This window comes from Entelurus aequoreus, linkage group LG21 (genome assembly GCF_033978785.1).
Source record: "Entelurus aequoreus isolate RoL-2023_Sb linkage group LG21, RoL_Eaeq_v1.1, whole genome shotgun sequence".
NCBI classification, from domain to species: Eukaryota; Metazoa; Chordata; class Actinopteri; order Syngnathiformes; family Syngnathidae; genus Entelurus; species Entelurus aequoreus.
The window spans coordinates 5,260,304-5,267,803 of NC_084751.1; the positions used below are offsets into that span (position 1 = coordinate 5,260,304).

General features: G+C 39.0%; 1 protein-coding gene across 2 annotated transcripts in view; it reads right to left on the bottom strand.

Annotated features, from left to right (window-relative positions):
- LOC133638841 (glutamate receptor ionotropic, delta-1-like) overlaps positions 1-7,500 on the bottom strand; it is an 81,601-nt gene that overhangs the window by 66,958 nt on the left and 7,143 nt on the right. The window lies entirely within an intron of this gene.

Consider the following 7,500-nt stretch of genomic DNA (forward strand, 5'->3'; position numbering starts at 1 on the left):
TTTTTAATCTCTATATATTTTATATATATATATATATATAAAATATATAGAGATTAAAAAAATAAAAAATAAAATAAAATAAATTTTAAATATATATATATATATATATATATATATATATATATATATATATATATATATATATATATATATATATATATATATATATATATATATACATACATATAGACACATTTCTATGTACGGGGCGCTCTCCGTGTTGCAGCGGCCGTGATGAATGTTTGATGGTCTTGTGGCGTGTGGGTCTTCATGAAGGTTACCTCGCTTAGCCACGCCTCCATTATTAAGCGGCTACACGCGGGAACGCTAACCGCCTCCTTGTGGCGTCCGTCTGGTGCGAAGACGGGCCTTGATTAACTCCTGCCTTCCTTCCTGGAGGCGGGGCTGGCGAGAGGGGCGCTAACGAGCAGACGCTCGCTCGCCCGCCGCCGCCCTCCAGAGATGCATGCAAAGTGCGCTTTGCTATTTCCAGCGACGTCAGCCGGCGCTGCGCCGCCGCCGCACGGAACAATCGGCGGCCGCAGACACGAACACGAGCGACGTTGTGGAAGGAACACGTTGTGTCAACGCCGCCTGCTTTATTTATGGCGGGAAACGCCGCCTGGTAGGACGCCCGCTTTCAAGATGGACGGCACACGGTCACATGGAACGATCTGGAAGACGTCCATCCATAACGTTCTGTGTAACTATCGTACGAACTACAATAGTTTAAAAATCGTAGGGGGTGAATGTCAATAATAACATGTTAATTACATGTTAATAACATAACAATTATAATAGTTAATAACGTAAACACTGTAATAGACAAAAACATTGTGCAGCACAATTGTAGCACAAACAATTGGGACAAGTTTGGGAATATTTTGATACTGTTGGGGAGGATTATGAATAATAACACCTTAATTACATGTTAATAACATAAAACAACTATAAAAGTTAATCACGTAAAAACTATAATAGTTGGCCCAAAATTATTTGCCACACACAGGATTTAGGGGATTGACACTGTTGTGAGGGGCGGGGTGTATGAATAATAACACATTAATGACATAAAAACACTGTAAAATGTTTTACAGTTAGACCTACTATTGTTGCAGCACAAATGATTGATGGGATTGACAATGTTGGGATGGGGCAGAGGGGGGGGGGGGGGGTTTAATAATAACACCTTAATTACACATTAATAACACTAAAACACTATAAAAGGTTACATTTGTTATTGTCACGACGGTGTTTACGCTAACTGCGGGGTGGTTCTCCCAGGAAGGCAAATGGACGACTCCGGACAGGACGTGCAGGTAGGAACATGATTTAATTTCAACAAAACTCAAAGAGGTACAAAAAAAGGGAAAACAAGACGAAGGAACAAAGTGCTGATCGCACTTGAAGCTTAATACTTAGCATGGACTACAACAATGGTCCCCAACCACCGGGCCGCAACCCGGTACTGCTCCGTGGATCGATTGGTACCGGGCCGCACAAGAAATTAAAATAATAATATATTAATATTTATTTATTTTATTTATTTTAATTATTTTATTTATTTTATTTATTTTATTTATTTTATTTATTTTAATTATTTTATTTATTTTATTTATTTATTTATTTTTATTAAATCAACATAAAAACACAAGATACACTTACAATTAGTGCACCAACCCAAAAAAGCTCCCTCCCCCATTCACACAAAAGGGTTGTTTCTTTCTGTTATTAATATTCTGCTTCCTACATTATATATCAATATATATCAATACAGTCTGCAAGGGATACAATTATTAATATATCAATATATATCAATACAGTCTGCAAGGGATACAGTTATTAATATATCAATATATATCAATACAGTCTGCAAGGGATACAGTTATTAATATATCAATATATATCAATACAGTCTGCAGGGATACAGTCCGTAAGCACACATGATTGTATTTCTTTATGACAAAAAAAATACTAAAATAAAATAAAAATACCATCTCATGACAGTTATAGTCCATCAATCAAGCCATCTGATAATGTCACCCTGTGATGTCACCCTGTTATTATATGATGTCACTCTGTTACCCTATGATGTGATACTATGATGTCACCCTATGATGTCTCCCTATGATGTCACCCTATGATGTCACCCTGTTATTATATGATGTCACTCTGTTACCCTATGATGTGATACTATGATGTCACCCTATGATGTCTCCCTATGATGTCACCCTATGATGTCACCCTGTTATTATATGATGTCACTGTTACCCTTTGATGTGATACTATGATGTCACCCTATGATGTCTCCCTATGATGTCACCCTATGATGTCACCCTGTTATTATATGATGTCACTCTGTTACCCTATGATGTGATACTATGATGTCACCCTATGATGTCACCCTATGATGTCCACCTATGATGTCACCCTGTTATTATATGATGTCACTCTGTTACCCTATGATGTGATACTATTATGTCACCCTATGATATCTCCCAATAATGTCATCCTGTCTCCCTATGGTATCGGTCTATGATATCATTCTGTCTCCCTATGATGTCACTCTGTTATCCTATGATGTGATATTATGATGTCACTATGATGTCCCTCTGTTACCCTATGATGTGATACTATGATGTCCCTCTATTACCCTATGATGTGATACTATGATGTCACTCTGTTACCCTATGATGTGATACTATGATGTCCCTCTGTTACCCTATGATGTGATACTATGATGTCACTCTGTTACCCTATGATATGATACTATGATGTCCCTCTGTTACCCTATGATGTGATGCTATGATGTCACTCTATTACCCTATGATGTGATACTAGGATGTCCCTCTATTACCCTATGATGTGATACTATGATGTCCCTCTGTTACCCTATGATGTGATACTATGATGTCACTCTGTTACCCTATGATGTGATACTATGATGTCCCTCTGTTACCCTATGATGTGATGCTATGATGTCACCCTGTTACCCTATGATGTGATACTATGATGTCACTATGATGTCACTCTGTTACCCTATGATGTGATACTATTGTTGCGTTTGACCAGATGTTCCTCCAAGTGGGATGTAAAACGCTGGTCAGTCCCAAGTTCTTTAGATGACATATAACTGAACTCAAAGGTACCACCAAGCACAGAATAGGTATTTTGTAATTTATTGTCAAATATTTGAGAATAGAGACCAGCCTCGAACAACACATACAAATGCGTAGCCCAAGTTGATCTGGCATTCCAAAGGAAAAAGCAACTCTTTTCACACAAAGAAAGCCCCCATCTCCCCCCCCCCCCCCCATTCCTGATGGTTTACGACCCTGTCTAAACAGGCAATCTGAAGACAAAGAGAAACTAGTATACAGAGTATACATGGAAAAATATGAGCTGATTCAAACATGATTATGAATTTAAAAAAATAACTCTTAAACATATGCATTATCCACACTATGATGTCACCCTATGATGTCCCCTATGATGTCACTATGTTACCCTATGATGTCACCCTATGATGTCACTGTTACACTATGATGTCACACTATGATGTCACTATGTTACCCTATGATGTCACCCTATGATGTCACTGTTACCCTATGATGTCACCCTATGATGTCACTGTTACCCTATGATGTCACTGTTACCCTATGATGTCACCCTATGATGTCACTGATACACTATGATGTCACCCTATGATGTCACTGTTACACTATGATGTCACCCTATGGTATGAAAAATGAATGTTAAAATATCAGCAGAGTGTAAAAAGTTTTTACTTAATAAACGTGTTTGTGTTTCATAGTGTTATTAAACATGTACAATTGTATTTACAATCTGCAAAGTATGTGAGAATATCGTCGAAACATCACTAAATGACACAAATTCAGTCGGCCATTTTCAATATTCCACTCCGAAGAACTTGGGTAATTTCCCTAGATTCTACGTCATTGTAGTAACACTTCTGACCATATTATTAGGTCAGTCATACTGGAAATATGTAAACATGATATCATTCACAATCCATATGTTTTTATTTGTTTATGCATTGTAAATAAATATGTAACAATTGAGTGAACAGATGGAGGAGGGTCCTCTCACTAGAAAACATCCACACTAAAAACATCCAACAACAATATTCTATTTACATGTGGTGACCTGAAAATGAAGCAAATATGAGTGATATTGTTATTATAAGTGCTAACGCAGGCGCACTATTTTAGCGGCGCATTGATGGCAGCGAGCTAATGCTAGCTTACACTGCTATTGTTGAGCTGCTTCTGTCAAACTTGCTAAAAGTCAATATTGTAGATTATAATTGATGCTAGAAGACAAATGTGGCCACGGACATGCTAGTAGACAAATGTGGCCACGGACATGCTAGTAGACAAATGTGGCCACGGACATGCTAGTAGACAAATGTGGCCACGGACATCCTAGTAGACAAATGTGGCCACGGACATGCTAGTAGACAAATGTGGCCACGGACATGCTAGTAGACAAATGTGGCCACGGACATGCTAGTAGACAAATGTGGCCACGGACATGCTAGTAGACAAATGTGGCCACGGACATCCTAGTAGACAAATGTGGCCACGGACATGCTAGTAGACAAATGTGGCCACGGACATGCTAGTAGACAAATGTGGCCACGGACATCCTAGTAGACAAATGTGGCCACGGACATGCTAGTAGACAAATGTGGCCACGGACATGCTAGTAGACAAATGAGGCCACGGACATGCTAGTAGAGACATGCTAGTAGACAAATGTGGCCACGGACATGCTAGTAGACAAATGTGGCCACGGACATGCTAGTAGACAAATGTGGCCACGGACATGCTAGTAGACAAATGTGGCCACGGACATGCTAGTAGACAAATGTGGCCACGGACATGCTAGTAGACAAATGTGGCCACGGACATGCTAGTAGACAAATGAGGCCACGGACATGCTAGTAGAGACATGCTAGTAGACAAATGAGGCCACGGACATGCTAGTAGAGACATGCTAGTAGACAAATGTGGCCACGGACCCTCAGGCTGCTCCACTTTCACCTGAAATGCTGACAACAACTGATAGAAGCACAAGTTGATTTGCAACATTGAGGCCAACACTCCCGAGAAGTCCTGCTGGGACTGACGTGGACTGGCCAGGCTGCAGTGGCTAATTGACTTCCTGTCCGCTCTGCAGTCTTCACCTTGAGCTGGCTCAGACCTGAAAGGCGAGTGCGGCTCGTCCAGGCGTGCTCGCCAACAGGACATTTATCCAAACTAATCATGATCAATGTGGGCCACAGCAGTCTCAGCACGTTAGCCTGAGACTACGTCACTCTCATGCAGACCTGCATGTCCTCTTCTTCTGGTGAGGCCAAATTGTGGAACTTCTCATTCCTTGTGGAACTTCTCATTCATTGTGGAACTTCTCATTCACTGTGGAACTTCTCATTCATTGTGGAACTTTTCATTCATTGTGGAACTTCTCATTCATTGTGGAACTTTTCATTCATTGTGGAACTTCTCATTCATTGTGGAACTTCTCATTCATTGTGGAACTTCTCATTCATTGTGGATCTTCTCATTCATTGTGGAACTTCTCATGCATTGTGGAACTTCTCATTCATTGTGGAACTTCTCATGCATTGTGGAACTTCTCATTAATTTTGGAACTTCTTATTCATTGTGGAACTTCTCATTCCTTGTGGAACTTCTCATTCATTGTGGAACTTCTCATTCATCGTGGAACTTCTCATTCACTGTGGAACTTCTCATTCATTGTGGAACTTCTCATTCCTTGTGGAACTTCTCATTCATTGTGGAACTTCTCATTCATTGTGGAACTTCTCATTCACTGTGGAACTTCTCATTCATTGTGGAACTTCTCATTCACTGTGGAACTTCTCATTCATTGTGGAACTTCTCATTCACTGTGGAACTTCTCATTCACTGTGGAACTTCTCATTCACTGTGGAACTTCTCATTTATTGTGGAACTTTTCATTCATTGTGGAACTTCTCATTCACTGTGGAACTTCTCATTTATTGTGGAACTTCTCATTAATTGTGGAACTTTTCATTCATTGTGGAACTTCTCATTCCTTGTGGAACTTCTCATACATTGTGGAACTTCTCATTCATTGTGGAACTTTTCATTCATTGTGGAACTTTTCATTCATTCTGGAACTTCTCATTCATTGTGGAACTTTTCATTCATTGTGGAACTTCTCATTCATTGTGGAACTTTTCATTCATTGTGGAACTTCTCATTCCTTTTGGAACTTCTCAATCATTCAGTGCACCAGTTCAACATTTGCACCAGCAGATCCCCCAAACACTGATCTCACACTTTGGACCTTCTGCTTCCGGCTCAAACACTTCATGGACGCCTTTTTTATAGCCAGTAGACACCATGGAGGCAATAAAGGCCGTGTGTGAGTGTGTGTGTGTGTGTGTGTGTGTGTGTGTGTGTGTGTGTGTGTGTGTGTGTGTGTGTGTGTGTGTGTGTGTGTGTGTGTGTGTGTGTGTGTGTGTGTGTGTGTGTGTGTGTGTGTGTGTGTGTGTGTGTGTGTGTGTGTGTGTGTGTGTGTGTGTGTGTGTGTGGTCAGGGGTGCCCAAACTTTTCCATGGTGGTCCACAGACTAATATATATATATATATACATATATATACATATACATACTGTACATATATGTATATATACACATGTAATTATATATATATATATATATATATATATATATATATATATATATATATATATATATGTTTGTATGCATACATATACACACACACACACACATATATATGCTGAGGAGCCAAAGCTGAACTGAAATGCTAACAGTTAGCTCACTAGCCAGATAGCATCAAGTAAAAATATGAGCAAAATGAGTGGAAAAACAAAAAGAAGGCTAGCACGCTAACGGCATTACGACAACACATTGACAATAGCATGCTTACAGTTAGCAATAGTGAAATAGCCAAATGTGTGACCTGCTAAATGAGCTCATGCTAATGTTAGCATGCTAAAATCCTGAGTGTATTACATTGTGATGTACACCTGAAAATGCTAGCAAGGCAATGCTATCGTACGTGAGGTGGTGTTTACCTACAAGAAAAATTGAAAAAACATTTGAATTAAAAAACTATACTGCTGATATTAAAATGCAAATTTTATTATGTTTGCTGATAATACTTTGTTTGCTTTTCATGACCTTCTACTTTTCTTACTGGACACTCACAGCTGCTTCAAACAAGTCCACGCATGAAGAAGAAGAAGGAGGAAGAAGGAAGAAAAAGAAAAAGAAAAAGAAAAGAGAAAAAGAAAAAGAAAAAAGAAAAAGAAAAAGGAAAAAGAAAAAGAAAAAGAAAAAGAAGAAGAAGAGAAGAAGAAGAAGGAGAAGAAGAATAAAAGAAGAAGAAGAAGAAGAAGAAGAAGAAGAAGAAGAAGAAGAAGAAGAAGAAGAAGAAGAAGAAGAAGAAGAAGAAGAAGAAGA